The sequence below is a fragment of the Pseudopodoces humilis genome, chromosome 6 (assembly GCF_049639895.1).
Source record: "Pseudopodoces humilis isolate 2021_Gansu_Grassland_sample_001 chromosome 6, ASM4963989v1, whole genome shotgun sequence".
NCBI lineage: Eukaryota > Metazoa > Chordata > Aves > Passeriformes > Paridae > Pseudopodoces > Pseudopodoces humilis.
In genome coordinates this window covers 50778642-50796857 of record NC_142205.1, presented here as the reverse complement: position 1 = coordinate 50796857, position 18216 = coordinate 50778642, and the positions used below count along the sequence as shown (strand labels likewise).

Below are 18216 nucleotides of genomic sequence, written 5' to 3'. Positions count from 1 at the left end.
ACCCCTTGCAGAGGTTCTAAAGAGACCATGATCAGCCATAGGGTGATATGTTAAATGCACTACCAAAACCACCCATGGAAACCTGAAACACTAGAGAGGCAATCGCTAGAGACAGAAAATACAGATGGCACAGCCACAGTATTGATTTGTTTTTCCTGGGATTACAAACTCATTCTTCACTTAAAATTAGTGATCAGCAGGGGCTGAATCACTCTGTTTGTTCTCTAGACCCCAATTTTCTCTCTCCTAAAAGTGTGTGTGCTCGTGAGTAGGCCAGATGTGCTGGTGAACTGTGGTCCCTTCCCTCCCACACTCTTCTGGTGGGCTCTCAGAGAGGTGTGCATCCATCCTCTTGCTAAAGACAGAATTTCTCCCCATCATGGCACAGCACAGAGGAATCTGTTGCTAAAATAACATGCCTTTTGGGGTGTTTCTGCATGAAGGTGAGGCCAGTTGTGGTCAAAAAAAAGCTTTAGCATCTCTGGTTCAGGTTGGTTGGTGGCTGAAGCAGCTTTCTCGATCTGCACAGAAGCACTCCTAACTGATCAACAGAGAAACAAAAAAAAAAAAAAGTGACATTGAAAAAAGCTGTCTTTCATCATGACCAATCTGGCAAACATTTCCTCATTACAGGAGAAATAAGAAATTTTTTATTACATGCCATGATATTTATGTATAAGCTCCTGGAGTGGAGGTTAGTGAAGTTGGTCAGACCATAGGAAATGCTTGTGGAGATTTGGTGTATGATCACCAATCAATATGTAAACTGAGTCAAGATTGGAAGGGTCTGTTAACTTTAGCAGGCTGTGCTCATCTAATGTTAAGTATAAGAAAGAAAATTAGTAATAACATTGTTATTATTGGCATCCTAGCTTGTATTTGGGGCTTGCAGCACTGAAAATTATTAGCTTGTCTGATAGACATCATAGATAATAACACTGAGCTCTCTTACAGTGATGAACTGCAGATCCATAGATTGATAAAGTAGAATACAGACAGATGCTTGCTGCTGGAACAGATGTGCTGGTCTTAATCTATTACTGCTTGTCTGCTGATGATTACTGCCTGAAGAGAGGTGGAAGACCGCTGAGTGCTCCTCATCTGCTTTGGTGTAAGCTCAGATATCTTGCCTTAAGCTGCTGCTGAAGTCTATTTAACCAAGCTCAGCTGACCTGTCTGTGAAATAGATGGGGGTCTCAGGCAGTTAGTTCACTCTAGTTTTGTAAGGAGTTTTGTAAGGAGTGATAACATTTCAGAAGAGAGAAATGGACGTGATAGCTTTCTGTGTAACTTGAAAAGGAGCAAAATGCACCTTGAAAAAGTTTCCCACCAGATCTAGATTGAGAAGATAGGAGGGGACATAGCTGTTTATGTTTGTACACGGAAAACCACCATTGACTTAAACCTCATACATCTTCCCAGTTCATAAGTCTTTTTTAAAGTCATTTTAATCAACCTTTAGAGTTCCTAAAGCCTGGAGCTGGTTGAAAACACACTGTATTTTCAACATGCTAGCTTTTGCTAGCAGCATTTACGAAGTATGCAGATCTGTTTAGCCGCTTCCTCTATTTGTGCTGCAGCTCCAGGAGAAGTAGAGAAGCAGCATCTTGGCAACTAAGAAAATAATGAAGTTAAACAAAACCAATGATTTAAATGTATTCCCTAGATTTCAAACAGAGAATGTTTCTTTAACACAGATCTGATTTTTGAGCTGGGAGCAGGGCATGTATTTCAAGAGATGCCAGAAATACCTGCTTATGGGGGGCTATGTAATACTGTGGCCAGTGTTAGCGAGAAAAAAATGTAAGCACTTTAAAGATAAAATATATTGTGATGCCTTAAAAAGCCCAGGGTGTTTAACTTGTAATGTTGCATGTTTAAGTTAATGGATTGCTAATTGTAGTGATAAATCAGTGTAACTGACCATCTTTACATAAAGTTCATGTTTCTTCAGTTGTGATGTTTGATTACACCCAATGATTTATAAAACAATAAACACATCAACATTTTGCTAACAAGATCAGACTATTTCTTAAGTAGTCCTTGAACACACTGTTTCAGCTGTAAAAATAGCTCAGAATTGCTTCTGCAGATTTCTTGCTTTAAGGTTAGGGGCGTTATGTTCTTGTATTGTGTAGATTGCCTGCATGAGTTGCTGCAAAGTTCATTATGCTGCTAAGGCTGTCAGTGGTATTTATGGATATTCATGTGCAGTGAACCCTTGAACCCTGAGCAAGTCATCTGAGCGTTGCTTGTAGTTATAGTTGTGTTTATGCTTAACATTGGTAGCAGTATTTAATTGCTCCCTAGGAAAAATAATTGCAATTTGAACTCAGTTGTGTAGTAGACAAGGGATTGCAAAAATGCCAGGCCCACAGGAAGGATTGTCCTTCTTATACAAGTATTAATTACCAGACTTCTGTTTTCAACTCCTGTTTCCAGAGTTTGGAAATGAATGTGGAACAAGTATATTATTCAAACTGTGCCATGTCCCACTCCCATTAAAATCAGTAATGGCAAAAATTGCGTTATGGAATTAATCCTATTTCAAAAATATTTTCCAGGCATTTTTCATGTCAGCTGCAAATGGGAGAAAGGGTGATGATGCCATTTTGCAATAGAGAAGAGTGGCGCTCTCGCCTTAGACTCATCTGAAGAATTTCTAATTCAAAGTATTGCAGTGTTATCCCTGCTAAAGTTTCAGTTCTCATAACCCAATATCAGATGGGAAAATCCTGTGTAATGCCTGGAATGCCAGCAGGACTCTGATGGTCCTGAGGCGGGTGGAGCTCTACATGTCCTCAGAGCTGCATTTTAGCGCTCTCCTGCCAGCGTGAAGGGAGTTTATATTTCTGTAACTCTAGTGGGGATTCCTTTGGCTTGACACAATCCTGGGAATGTCTTTCAAACCATGTACATACACAGAACAGATGGCTTTCATGGGAAGCAGGAACTACTGTTCAACATGTAAGAAATTATTTTTTTTTCCATGTCTTGGTAGCTTTCTAACTTGAAATAATCCTTCCACAGATACTGTGTAATGGGAACAGTATCTTGATTCTCTCTTCCATTTTCCTTATTTTCATTTCCTTGTCAAGCTCAAGGAAAAACATTTTTCACATATTCGAAGGGTAGAGATGGGGCTTTCTTGAGTTTTAAATTCAGTTACTACTGAATTTTAGCATTTGTCATGAAAGCTGAATTACTGAAGCTAAGCCTTAGTGGGAGATTTAACAATACAGCGTACTGTTCCTGTCCTCTCAGGCATCAGGGCCATCTGACCAAAACTCAGGAATGTAGTTATTGACAGATATGTAGCTGCATATGGAAAATAATCTTTAGAATTTCATGCATTTTGCTTGCAGTTTGACTAAATATGAACATTATGTAGCACTGTATAGCAACATCAGTGAGTGATACGTTGTGACACAATATAATATGAAGTGAACCACATAAGATAATTAAAGATCATGGTGAATTTAATTTTCATGCACTTAGGAGATTGTCACCATAAATGGACAGTTAATAAATTTGCTGCCCCCTGCAAACACTGACTCACTAAATGGCTCTACTTTCTTAATAACCATGAGTTTGTATTTCATATCTTGTGGCCTTATAGAACATGAGCCTTTTTGGGGTACAGAATAGCAGCAAATAGACCTACTTTTGCTTTTGTTATGGGTGGGTACACTCCTCTTCACTCATGAGTCTGGCAGAGTTTCTCATAGATTTTGTTAATATTTCTCTAACTTGCTAAAATAAGTAAGAACAAGCAGCCAGATAATAAAAAAGAAGAAAACTTTTAAAATTTGGAGTGTAGGTATCTTTTTTACTAAGAAAGTATTTGACCTTGAAAACATTTCCCAGTTACTACCAAGACAAAGAACAGAAGCTGTAGGTTAATATTCAGCTGCCTGCACAATAATAAATTACAGCCTAACATTAGAGAGAAAAAAATAAGTGTAGTCTATTGTAATTCTTTAATTGAAACTGTATCATCATGGAATTGTTACTTGGATACCACTCGAATTCTTATGGAAATGTGTTTCCTTTCATTAGCAGGTCGATTTATTTGATATTATGGAATTGCAGGTTAATTTTAATCTACTACCCTTGTGTCATATTGATACTGTCCAGCTACATGTTTTATATAAGCACATGACTTCTAGTGTCTAGTTTTTATTTTCTATCTGAATATTCACAAGTGCTGGGATGAACATATTATCTACAGCCAGGGAACTAAATTAGCACATTTTAAGGAGGTGCAGCCCGAGAATATATCAAAAATAGATCAGCCAAAATGAATGAAAAACATGGTAAAACTGAATCTAGATATGAGGAACTTACTCTCTTAGACCTGAGTGAATATAATAGGAATTGAGACCATAAAACTGTAACATCTGTCTGAATCACTTCTTTTAAAGATAGGGGGGAATGGTTGAAGAAAAGCAGCTGCTGTCGTGTAAGATTTGGGAGTCTCCCATTAATTTCTAGCTTTCATTAGAGTGAGAATTACCACAGCCAGATGGTTTAAGGTCATTGGGAGATAGTGATGATAAAAGGGTTGCATCAGCACATGGTGTTGCTGAATCATCTCGGCCAAACAAAAATTATAGGCACTACACTCTGTCCTGGTTGGATGCTTTGGTGGAGGTTGCTGGAGTTGCACTGGAGGCAGGAAAAAAGAATTTGCAATGTGTTTGCATGTTTCTTCTATGGATGGAGCTGGAGCCTGCGTCCATGGGGTCCTGTAGCAGGGAAGGTGGTGGCAAGAGTTGCAGACTTTCAGTGCATGGGGATTTGCAACCAATTCTCTTGCAATTAAGGTGTTGCGATTATGTAGAAAGTCCTAATCAGTGGACATCAGACATCAGAAGTGTCCTCAAGGGTCAATACACAGGTTGTGCTGTTAATATTTTCTCCCTTCCACGTAGGGACAATTTTCAGTTAAAAAAAACCTGTGAGCTGCAGTAGCAACTCAGACTGCAAACAGCCTATGCTGTGTGCTCTTAAGGGAGCAGGTTTTTGCAAGACAAATTCTGTATAACCCTTAAAAACTGTACTTAACGCTTATTCAGAATACTAGCAGGGCAATCATAAAAAGTGACGCATTTATGGCTTAAATAAGATGAACTGTGCTTTGATCCTGAAAAGTTCTGGTCATAATGCTCTGATCCTCAGCTTCATTTTTCCTGACAGCTTGAGATATCCAGCATTCCCCCCTCAGTCCTTGCTGTTTCTCCTGTGACCCTCAGCAAGAGAGCACCAGTCGCTGCTGCTTTGGGTGTGGAACGTGCCCACTAGGGGCCTGGTTTGTGATTACCAGCTAATTTTACATAGGCCACCCTAGAAGCTGTTGGAGAAATAAATCACTGCAGAGCTGTCCTGGATTCGAGCCACTGAAAGGCCTATAAAAATATTTGTTACCCAGATACCTGAGCTGGCCAGCCTTTTCTACAGAACTTAAACTGTCTTGCACTTTTCGCGTTGCTCGTTTTGGGTGGTTTTAGTCAGGCAGGTTGAAAAAGTGTTTTTTGGCAGCTGGAGCAGGAAATTTGCATTTGCCATTTAAGTGCATGTAAATAGGGAAAAATCCTATTAAACTGCTGAGACCTTGTGCAGTGAAATGAAAACTGACCATTTTGATACAAGTAGCTGATGCTACAGAGATTTCTCTAATGCAGCCTAAAAGTTGTTCCTGTCTCGTCTTAGAGCAGTTTAGACAACTCAGCTTTTTGTGCCTCACTTACAATCTGCTTAGCACCCAAGGCTTCTCTGGGGAGGTCCCTTTCCTTGGAAGTGCCTTCAGAACACCCACAGCATGGCTTGTAGGATCTGATAGAAGGCATATCTAAAACAGTCATGCCTCTTTTTGTCTTGCTTTTGTTTCACACTGTCCATTCTCCCTGGGGAGGTTCATCTCCCGTTGTTAGGAATGGCACTGATGTCTGGGTGGCCAACCTGGTCGTGGAGCTTCTCCCTGAGAACACAGCTCCTTTGCAATGAGTACTTCCCAGGGTAGCAGAGAGAGGAACTCTGGACATTTAAACAGAATGATCTACAGGTAGAGGAGCTTGCTTAGCACATGATTTGTTTTACATGCAAAAGGTATCAGGGATTACACTTCTAATGCAGTTTCTCAGCTGCAGAGAAAAACAGCAAAGAGCTGCTGCATCTCTGGATTTGTTCCAGCCCCTTGGCTGGGGCTGAGCTTTGGTTCCCTTGCACCCTCCTCTGTGAGGAGGGGTTTGGGTGACTTTTTTTTTTTTTTTTTTTTTTTCCCCCAGTGATTTCTTAAGCAGCCAATCCTTGTTCCACTCACCCCTTCACTGGAGAAGGAAATCCTGTATGAACTGGAAAGTGTTAGAAAGGATTTAATGAGATTATCATCAACTGTTACCTCACAAAAAAAATCTTAAGCCCCCAAACAGCTGTGCTCTCTAACTGGGGACAGGTGAAGGAACAGGAAGGTCTAAAGAAGCTGTCTACTTACTTAAAGAGGTGGAGCCAAAGGGGTTTTTTTATGTCTTAATATGCATTTTAGCTAAAAAACCCCCAACCAAACAAGGAAACAATATGCTCCTCTAAAAGGAGAGATACTGTAGAAGTCTAGGGTCTTCAAATTTAGATTTATTTTTGATAATACTGCAAAAGTAAGTGGTATTGAAATTACTATTTGAAAATTCAGTTGACAGGTGGACTGTGCACGCTCAGATTTGCCTTCAAGCTCATCATACCAGTCAGAAGTGCCTCAGGTCGTGTTGTATCCACATCACAGTAGGGATTGCTTTGAGGTTTGACTTGTGTTGTAATACATAGAATTCAGTAGCAATGGATTGAAATGTGGTTGGTTTTAGGCATTTTTTCTTTCTGGGTTTTGTTTTTTTGTTTTGTTTTGGGTATTTTTTTTCTTATCATGCACTTGCGATAAATCTGTAAATACAGCTAAGACTTATGTTGCTGCCAAGTCCTGCTTGCTGGGCTCTTGATGACATTGAAGTCACAAAATACATTTACTTTCCACGTGTTTGGTTGGCTTCTGTGGTCTTTGTGTACCTGTAATGACAGGAAAGTTATGAATAGTGGCTGTATATTATGGAGGTAACCTCCCTGGAGAGTTGGGTACCTAAAACCAGTATGCCACTGTGGTTCCTCACAGTGACCTGCTTTGCAGTTAGAGCAATGTAATTGTAAACACAGAAACAAGTTTTGCTCAGAAAGAAAAGTTATTTCAACTGGAAATTGGTAGTGAGTAAAGACTTATGTATTGGGGGGCAGGGAAATACCTTCACCCAGCATTAGAGTAGTGTTATTTTGGTAAATGCCTATCTTGAATGTATAGGATACTTTTAATCCATCAGACATGCTTTTGGGCTGGGAATGGGGTTAAAAAATCTATTCCTTTGTCAATTTATTGCTTGGGAGAATAGCTTGAAGTCTGAAATCCAAACTGTGCTGAAAGGAACTTCTGAAATATGAAATTATGTACTGATAAGATACTGTACCAAGAGACTCTAGCATAACTTAATTGCTGAGAACACTACATGGTATAAAAGTATTATTACTATTTTATGCACTCATTAGTGCATAACTTTTCTCAGTTATAAAAGCCCTGAAAAAATAGTGTGAAATGATTAAAAGAATTTTTTGAGGGTGATTACATCTCTCCTCATGCACTCCTCCCCTCTGTACCCAGTCATCCCAGCAAACCATCCCAGCTCTGTTTGGCTTCCTCTTCTGTCCTCTTGCAGCCTCATTGTTTGGCATATTGAGGGAAAGGAGAAACAGAGATTTGGGAGGCACACTGCTCCTGCCACCCTGAAGACAGTGATAAGCTACTTCTGAAAGTGGGTTTGGGTATGGTAGCCTTTGGAGGAAAGAGTGACTTCAGGGAAAGTAAAAGTAATTACTAGTTTAAATCGGAAAGAATTGAGCTAAACCGCGAAAGATTTTCTAAACTTGATACAAACATGCAGGTTAAAATAGTTTTGGCAAGTGCACATTGTCAAATACAAAATCCTGGTATATTTCCAGAATGTTGAAATAAATCTGAGTAAAAAGTATCATTCTTTTTGTCTTGAACAAGTCAAAGTAATCTTCATTCTGCAGTGAGAAAAGTGAAAAAGACATTTGACTCCAAACAAGAGGTAGAGCTGATTTCTGAAAGCATCTGTCAGTGAGTGTCACATCCCTCCAAGAATGTTGCATTTGCATCAGGGCACCTCAGCTGATAAAAAGGTACAGAATGAATAGGTGGGTGATAAAATATGAGACGAACCATCTCCTTGAGGAACAAGTAACTTAAAATTTGGGGGATGGTTAGAGAGGACTTCAATAAGAGGAGGCAGAAAATGGAAAATAAAATAATACATATAAATAGAAGAAGCAAATTGAATTCTTCCATTTAACCTTTTACATAATAAAAGACCGGAGACATCCCAATGAAATTAAAAAGCAGTGCATTTAAAAATTAATAAAAAGCAAATACCTTTTATTGGAGACAGGGATATGGACAAACTGAGCTATTGCTCTGATCTGATGTGTCAGCGCAGAGATTGCTAAATTATGTGACCTTTTGAGGAATTCTTTAGCTTCTGTAGCTGGGTACAGTTCTGTTTTGCCACAGTCTATGACATCTGGCCAGAAGCCATCCCTGGCTCAGCAGCTGGGTGAGTGCAGATGCTGTAGTAGTGTAGTTGTGGTAGATACATTGCTGTGAGGTGGCTCCCACTTAGTGAGGACAACTTCCAATTGAAGAATCACATGCAGGTTCTCACTGCAAGATCAGGCAGCATATGACAAATCCCTATAAATACCAATTTCTGGTTTATTGGGTCAAACACATGCCCAAGCTCCATTAACTTTACTTTTGTGATGTTGGTTCCTTACCTGAATACAGTCAGCCTAGCAAGGAGCTTCAGTAAAGCTAAAGGTACAATCTTCCCTCACACATTTAGACTTTCAGCCAGCTTGTCAGAGAAATGGGCTTTTATTCATATAATAGAATAACCCATACTATAATGGTAATTAATTTGGAACCAACAAATTAAACATCTATGTTTATGTGTTTGTGATAGAAGAAGAATAATTTCTTTTCATCAAATGATAATAAGTATTAAAGTTTAAATTTTAAAGGCTGGTTTTTAAACAAGGGGGGAAGAAAGCCATGGACTCAATCATATTAGTCTGAGTAGGCCTTCTTACTAGGAAGATTGTTTATCCTAATGCTGTGTAGCCAAAATCTTTCAAAGGAACACTTCAGTTAAGACTGAACACAGCTTTATAGACTGGAGACTTGGACCTAAACCTCAGCCCTTAGTTAGCATACCGTATCCTGATCCCCACATGGGATGAGATATGTGGTTTGCTGCTTGTGTTTTAAGAAGAATCTGGTGCAACACATGATGCACAGCCACAGAAGGTCCTCACTAGGAAATGTACCTCCCAAAGGCAAGGAGTGTCTTTGCTACAGCTGTGAATGGCTTCAATTAAATCCCAGTGAAACTGGTAGTGGATTTCTCCATGCTATCATCTTGGGTATCATGCCTGAAAAACACATCCTTCTCAATATACTTTTCCTGTGGTTTAATCCAGAGATCTTTTCACCTCTCTTGGTAGTGTTCTGCTGCTTTTTCTCAAGGGTCAGTCACTCTTGATATATAACTAAGAAATAAATGGCCCTAAATGGGAAGGAAAAAACCTCAACCAAGCATCTCTGGATAAGCAGAAGAACCTGCCCATAATAAGATGCATCATGCTGTGAACTGATTTCCTAAACGGCAGCAACAAAACCTCCATCATTAAAAGCATCTAAAACTGAAAAGAGAAAACACACTGAACTCTTCATGACATCCTGTCCAAGGCTTTGGTTGATGAGTATTTGCATTTTTTACTTATTTCTTATTTACTTTGAGCCACATGAGAAGAATGCCTTAGGTTACTGTTTCTGCTGGAGTAGCCAGCTGTAGAAGAAAGTAAGTTTACAGGGCCTAAACAGTTTTTGAGTTAAAAAGCATAATCTAGCAAAGCAAATCATACTTTGAGAGTAGAAATTTCATGTAGTCTACATATATGGGGAATAAAAGGTATTTGAGGGCTAGGTATGATGGCTTATTTGGGCAGTTTCCATGAAAGTCTGCAGACTGTAGAGTCAGTTTTATCTGTAAGGATGATGCTGTATGAGAATTTAGGCTTTACAAATTAAGATTAAGAATTTAGAATTTACAAATTTCAGAGAAGCACATGCATCACCTACTGTGTGCTGTTATTTCCTCCCAGCTCTCACAATTTCAAATGAACATGCAGACAAAAGCAGAAGGTTTATAAAACCAGTTGTGGTTCTTGTGACATTGGGAAAGATGTGTCAGTCATTACAGAGGTGTCAGCCATTACAACTGATGACATGTTTTAGTGATCAGTGATGGTTATATGATATTCTTTATAAAAGCAGATGTTAATTTGTGGCAATGAATATAAGTATTTGTGTGGTGAACAACAGAGTTCTTAAGGAAGTGATTTGATTTAAGGTATATTTTGAAAATACTCTGGTTTTGGAAATGATTTTTAGAACCTACTTTGGTTTTGTAAATATGGGGCAACTAAGAGACAGAAGAGTTTTGGTTGTTTGGCTTTTATTTAATGGGCCTGGCAAGCCTTTTGTTCACTTCCCCTCCTCCCGACAGTTTGCACACAGTCCGCCCCAATTTGTTAAAGACGAATTGTTGCCCATGGTAACTGCAGAGAATTTGTTGAAAAGAACACTTTTAGAAGACAATGGGCCCCAAATATACTGTGGAACAGCTTTAAACTTTATTAAGTCTGTCTTGAACTACCCTCTCCTCTCCCGAGTTAAGGGAAGAAAAGTTTGGCAGCCTCCACGCTGTGAGCATGATTGATGCCCAGAACATCTGAGGGACTTTTGTGTCCACATGCTCTCCATGAGTGCATAATGTGTGAATACTCAAATAAGGTCAGCCCTTATCAGATGTAATCTAGGCCTGAAAGCAGATCAACAGTGACAGTCATACCCCAAAAGTGAGAACACAAATCATCCTTGCGTGCTTTGGACAAGTTACGGGATTTTCTCCCTTGCTCCCGCTTTCCAAATGGGGTGTGTGTATGTCAGAGGGGAAAGGAAACTTTGGCAGATCTCTGGGGACCAAAAAAAACCAACAAAAAAAGAGACAAAACCGAGAGGAATACGTGCCTGGAATACTAGATGGTCCCCTCAGCTGGGCCACAGGGGCAAGGGGGCTGTGTAGGGTGGCTGTCCCTGCACAAGGGCTGGAGTGTGTGGCTCCTCTCGGGCTGCTGGGGGAACATCCCCACTGGTAGAGCAAGGCAAGAGGGAAGAAAATAGGGAAAAAGAGGTTAAATTCACATCTCCAGTATGTTTTAAGAGTCCTTTTAGAGATTTCTAAGCACATCACAGCTTTTGTTGTGTGCCTGTCCCTGGGTTTGAATTCCTTAATTTTTCAAAGTGGAGTGAAAGCATCTTTTTTATTCTTTTTGAGTTTGTGCTCCATGGAGGGAGACACTATGTTTCACCATAAAGTGAAAAAAAAAAAAAGTTATATAATAATGCCTTAAAGAATTAATTTCTGCCAGCTTTCCTCGAGAAAGCAGATGCAAGTGGGTTTCATCTGAAGGAAGAGCCTCCCATTTGTGGATATTACTGTAGTTTAAGTACTGGATTGCTTTTTATCTAGGAAAACAAATACAGCAGCAATGAAATGTTGTTAATTTAGACTTTTTTGATTTGTGCTTCTGCTTAGAAAAGGATTTTAATGGGCAAAGAGCTTTTACAGAACACAAAACATATAGGGAAATAGCATAATTAGCAGGAAGAAATAAAAGATGCCATTACATCATTGACAACATTAACAACTATGGAGACTTAGAGGATGATGTCATCCTCTAAGATGGGAAATTTTTTTCCCACACTTATGATGACTTGAAAAATTCCTTTTCGTTTTTAGAAATACAATGTCCCTATCAGGACAATAATTTGCAATAGTTTTGCTTGCTTATGCACTCTTTATATGGAAATGTGCAGTACTGGTGTATTCCCTGGGATTGAGTAGAAGATCCATGAACACTGACAGTTTACCTACAGACTTGTAATTACAGTACATTATTGCTTGCTTCATTGGTTTATTTTGCTTGGTGCTTTAACAGTAACAGGAGTGTCCAGCTCCTCACTGAAAAGGCACAATAGAAAAGATCCCTTAGTTGCAGCTCACACCTTGAACTCTGAACAGAAACATGGAAGACCCCTTTCCTCCCTTTATTGCTGTGTTTTAAGGGTCTCATCTCACCTGTGTTTTGCTCAAGAACAAAGACCACATACTTCTGCTGCTTGATGGCATTAAGAGTTGCTTAAAACACTTGTTCCTGTCATAAAGGGCAGATGTGTAGATGGTTCAAAAACTGTGTGGGTGTGGCACTAGGGGATGTGGTTTACTGGTGAATATGGTTGATTATCTTAGAGGTCTCTTCAAACTTAAATTGATTCTGTGGGTTTGCATCCATTGATGACCTGCTGATGTAGAGGTCTATAAACCCCAGCCACACATGAGGCGGCTTTGTTTTAGTGCGCCCGGCGGAGGAGCGACGCAACTGCTGAGCAAGTGTGACCATGAGGAGGGGTAAGGTTAAATCCCTGTGCGCGGCTGATTCACTAACAGGCTTATAAGGAAATCCTGCACTTCGCAAATATTGAAGCGGCTCATTTAGTCCCTGAATAATGACACCAGCTCACAAGGTGTCTGGAGCAGCTGTCCGGTGACAAGTTGCTGGGCAGGAGCGGAGGTCCCGGTTCCTCCTCGCCCCGGCTGCTGCTGGCAGCGCTTCCTGCACGGGCAGGGTCGCGATCCGGAGCGCTCCGCGGCTCTTCCCGAGGGGCACAGGAAGAGTTTGATGTGCAGAGCCCTAAAGCGCTTGGCGGGACGGCTCGGGCTTCCTTGCGGGGCTGGGGCTGTCTCTCCCGGCAGCGGCTCCCCCGCACCGCGGCCGCCGCCCGGGCTGCGCTTTGTGTCCGGCCGGGGGGGCTGCCCGCCCTGCCCTGCCTGGAGGAGCCGGCCGGGGTCCGGAGCGGGGCCGGGAGCCGGGGGCAGGAGCCAGGCGGGGGCAGGAGCTGGCCGGGAGCAGGAGCTGGGGGCGGGGGCGCGGCCCGGAGGAGGCCGGGGCCGGCGGGCGGAGCGGGGCCGGAGCCGCGGCTCTCGCTGGGAGCTGGCGGCGCCGGCTGCACGGCCGAGGTGAGCGGGGAAGGACGCGCGGACCGAGGGGCAGCGGGAGGCGGGAAGGAAGGATTTTGGCTCCGGGCTGCCGTTCTGGCCCCGCTGGGTGCGGCCGTGCGGGTGATGCTCCGGAGGCGCACCCCGCACCTCGCGGGGACAGCCGGCGAGATGGGGCGGCGGGAGCTGCTGCCCTCGCTGCTGTTCCCTTTCCCAAATCGCAGCTTGTGGCTACTTGCACCGCTCGAAAGAAAAAAGTTTTAAAGAAGCTGTGTTGTGCTTCTCCCCTCAGAAATCTTGAGCGTTTCAAGCTTAATGCTTTTTTGTCTGGTTACCCCTTTTAACAGCGAGGGCTTTTTTTTTTATTTAAGATTTTATTCTAGCTATAGACTTAGTAAACGTCGTTCTGGTTGCGTAGGAAGACTTAATTTGTTCTTGTTTAACTCCTATCAGGAACGCGTCATGCTAATTGTAAGTGAAATTGCCGTATTTACGCACCAAGATGCTAAAATTTGACATGGCTAATAAGAAAAGGAGGCGCTAATTAGCAGTTAACAGAGATTGCAGTAAGGCAGAATTGTGATTGACAGAATCATAGTAGCTTTATTAATTTTAAAGATGACAATGAGGAGTTTATTAGAGGATTTTAAACATTCTTACAAACCTGCATTTGAAAACAAGTTCTGAGTGCAGTAAATGAGCTGACGTGGTTTTGGGAGGTTTTTTGAGAGTTTATAAATGTGTTTACTGTAGCACTTTATTCATGTACTGATGTTCTTTGGAAGAACTATGAAATTACAGTCACTGAAGACTTGTTTTTCTGTTAAACTTGGTGTCTCTTGAAAAGTGGTAAATAATTTAATGAAACAGTCCTGGATGTTTTGGCTTGGATGTTTTCATTATGAAGCAGTTAGCTAACAAGCTGATAATCACATCTGAAAGGAGAAAAAAAAAAAAATGCGTACCAAAGAAGTTTTTTTTCTTTTTCCCCATAAATTAGTCAGTTCTGTTAACTAACCAGGTGAACTCTGTGACTTCATCTACAGCCCTTCAGCATCAACCAGGAGTTTCCCTGATGCCTGAGAAGGTTTTACTCTGGCTTCCTTAGTAAGATACACTAAAGTCAAGGAGCAGAAGAAACAGGAGTGCCACTCGTGCAGTCCCTTTGTCCTGGAAGCTTTCATGTGGTGGGAAGTGGGTGCAGTGTCCCTGGGAGCAGCTGGGCTTGGGGAGAGCGGGGTAGATGGCAGAGCAGGATTCTGAGCAGCAGCTGGTCTGCAGGAGTCCTAACCAAGTGTAGCAGTGTGTGCAGTTCAGATTCAAGCCTTCAGTCCTTGATCAGTCGTTTTCTCCTTGAATCGCAAAACTACTGTACTAGTGTTTTTTATCTAATGTTTGACTTCGTTTTCAGGCACCACTACAGAAGCTGTGTATGAGGCTTAAGAGTGACAACGCCACACAGTTTAGCGTGGGATGAACAAATTTGATGGACTTTGGGTGAAATTGAAAAACGAGTTTGAAACCATTAACTGGTACTTCCTAAGTGATACTTGTGTCACATGGAGGCTCTAGACAAACTGCAAGTCACACCTGACTGACCATTCCGGGATATCTTTGCAGGGGCCCTCAGTATTGTGGCAGCACCCTCTGCTGCCGAAGTGGAGAGTGCAGCTGGAGCTGCATCAACTTCCCTGAAACCAGGAGTCAGAAACGTACCTGAGCCTTGTTAGGTTCTCTGGTCCCTTTTAAAATTTTGTTGGGTGGATGCTTTGACACTTTCCTTTCTGCATGATCCCTTGAAGTCAAAGTGGGTCCTAGAGCATCCTCAGAGTTATTTATACCAAAATAATGTGCTCCTAAGGATACTGTGAATCTTGGTGCAATGACCTTCAAGGAAATAGTATGTATTCTAATGTAGGAGCATCTGCAAGGGGATTACACAAATCTGTGGAAGAAATGCAGTAGGCTGCTGAAAGATGTGCACAGAAAACTTAGGTTGTCCAGAGGAGACCAAAATTTTTCCCTTTCTGCAGAATTTCGGGCACAAATATGAGCATGCAAAACTTATGTGAAAAGATCCTCAGATACAGTGTCTTATTAACAGTGTAATTACGAGTGTCAGTAGGAGATTCGCAGTAATTTGAAACCTAGCTGCTTATGAGTTCATTGTTTGCATTTGAAATACATTCCCAACTTCCTGGCAGTTGGGGGACAAATCATTCCTTGGTTTTTGAGCATGTGTACAAACTTCTGTAGGAAATGCAGCTAGTGCCTTGTTCAGCACAGGGCTTTTTCCCTCCCAGGGACTGTGTATTTCTTGTTTGCAGCACTGCTCAGAGGGTGAGAGACTTGTGCTGGGGAATCTTTGCCAGGGAGTGCCCAGTGATCTCCCAGAGGTGCTCACAGCAGCTCCAGCCCAAAATCTTTCAGCAAATAAAGACAAAGTGATAGCAGTTGAAGCTGAGTGCTTGAGGATAGTTTTAGGAGCTAAATCTGGGGGGGAAAAGCCTTGGTAAGCTATGCATTGTATAATTATATTTATGTATTTGTTTATTTCTTTTTAATTAAAAAAAGAAAAAAAATCACAGTAGCGCTTTACTATCTCCTAATCTTTGGTTTATGGGTCAGTTTTAAGGCAGAAATTGTTATGAAAAGAGAGTTGAAAATGAAATTAAGAGGTCTTTTAAGTAATTCAGTCCATGCTTCAGGCTGAGAACAAGATTTTCTAAAGCTTTATTAATTCTAGCTTAAATTTGCTTAGTTAGCTACATCTATTCTTTATCACCTCAAAGCTTCTGTTTCCTTGTAGGATGAGTGTCCTGTGAGGATATGAATTACCTGTGGAATTTGCCTTTTCCCTTTGCATATAGATGGGGACATCCTCATGGTTCAATATGGTTACTAAAATCAGATACAGTTAGATTAATGTAATGACTGATTTGCACTAGATGCCAAGAGTTTAGTTAATCCCTACATATTTGATACACAAATATACATTTACCAACATTTGGCTTCCCTTCAGTGATGAGGAGACCATGGGTTTCCAGGAAATAATTTCCAGTGTGTCTTTATTTTGACCTCTAGAAAAATTAGTCTTAAGTGTACCCTGGTTGTCTTTGTGGAAGCTCAAGCCATATTCTATTTGTCTGGTCTTGAGTTACTTTTGCTGAACTTCGCTGTGCATTTTTCAGTCTCTCTGTGTGTTCCTCAAAATGCAGAGCTCAGACCTGAGTATTTCTTCATTTGTGCAATTGCTTTTGTATGTGCACTGTTATAGTGGCTGTATATTGGGTTGTACTGTCTTAATAGCACCCCAGGTTCTCCCAAACGTTTCTCCAACTTCTTAAGAACATTTTTGAATGCTAGTGTTATCCTCCAGTTCACATTTGCTTATGTCTTAATGTCTACAAGGCCTATGTTTTATCCTAGAGGGAATTGAAATGTTTCTGACATGGTTTGTTCGTGACCAGTGTTGCCTGTTGCTCATGTCTGTCTCTTGGAGTATTTTTGGCTGAATTCAATCTTCTCTAAACTTGAGATCAAAGTGTAAGGAAGAAAAGCAGAGCAGTTCACTCAGACTGAACTGTAGCTCTTGTGTTCAGGCTTTTGGGCTGAGCACTATTTTCTGCTTCTATCCTGCATTGCAGACTTATTGAGGGTAACTTTTCAGGCTGGAATTCAGACTTAAGGAGATTCTTTCTGAAGGAAATTTTCAAAAATTAGATCAGAAAAGATAATGTTTGTTTGCAGACTGAATCCTAAATAATGTAGGCCAAAATGGTTAGAAAAAATGAATAGTTTGAAAAAAATGCTTACTTGAGCTCAATGATGCAACCTAAAGGGTTGTGCTGTCAAGGAAACTGGTGACAAAAGCTCTTCTTACCAAACCTGCCTCTTTGTTTTAAAAACTCTTTTTTATCCCATAATCTGAGAAAGTTTTTTTTTTTTTTTAAAAAAGTTTCATAAGAGGCTGAGCTTTGGGGTAAAACTGTAGTTTTGGCCTAAATCCTTTACATCTGTCACTGCATAGCTGCATCAGTCCTATACCTGGAATGGAGTGTAAGCCATTACTTACTGTAAAAATGGATGTTTATGAAAATCCTGAGATTTTCCTGCCCATCTCACCCATGTTGGATGGAGGCAGGATATAGATTTGGCAGATTTTTCTATCTTCCCATACCACACTGGTGGCATCCTGAGTGGTGCTACAAATGAGCATCTTTTGAATAGTCAGAAAGTGGACTGTGTTGCAGCCTTGTCCTGAAGTGATGTGTGGAAATCACAGAGAAGTTTTTTCTGAATGAAAGAGTGTAGCACTTGTGAAAAATAGAGTGGAGAAAGTATGAGAAAACTGAGCAGGACTCAGCTGTATCTTCGAGGGGAATTTTATGCCTCTTGGTGTACCCTAGCTTCACACTGTGGAGTGACACATTAGCCTTTATGATTAATGGATCCAAAGCCACAGAGACTCTGAGCAGAGGTAATTGTCAGTTGTTTTTGCAATCTGGTAAACATATAAAGGTGAAGCAACGAAATTTTTTGGTATAATTATTTGTCAGACAGTTCACTGCTTAAGGGATTTAGCAGGCAATTCTGTACTTTGGTGTAATGCAAAAGAATTTCATGTTCACCTGCTGGTCTGGCTGTTGTCTGGAGAAGTGCCAGGCCTCCATATCCACCTCTAGCATTTGTTGCTCCTTGATGCATTTTAACACTTGGAGAATTAAAGGTAAAAACTGCGGGAGTTAGGAGGTAGGACCTGACATAGTTTGGCTTGTTGAAAGTTGAAGGATGACCTGGGAAGCATGAGGATGGGTAACTTTTGGGCTGTGTTACTTCAGAAGTAGCTGCGTGGTGTAGTTGTACAGCATGCATTTAAAGTAATCATTTTTCAGCTGTAAACTGATCCTGGTTACCATACAGGAAAATCCACTTAAAGTTTGAACCCAGCTGTTAAATGCATAACCACATCCATGTTCGT

The 18216-nt window shown here is 41.1% G+C and overlaps 1 protein-coding gene across 5 annotated transcripts in view; it reads left to right on the top strand.

The window, feature by feature from the left end:
- BMPR1B (bone morphogenetic protein receptor type 1B) overlaps positions 1–18216 on the top strand; it is a 229067-nt gene that overhangs the window by 144869 nt on the left and 65982 nt on the right. The window contains exon 1 of one of the 5 annotated variants that reach the window (XM_005517471.3): positions 12447–12647. The exons of 2 other annotated variants lie outside the window; for them this stretch is intronic. The gene's annotated coding sequence lies outside the window, so the exon portion shown is untranslated. Of the gene's footprint in view, positions 1–12446; positions 12648–13174; positions 13257–18216 lie in introns of those variants that run through there. 2 more of the 5 variants (XM_088057148.1, XM_088057153.1) reach the window with 2 other exon arrangements.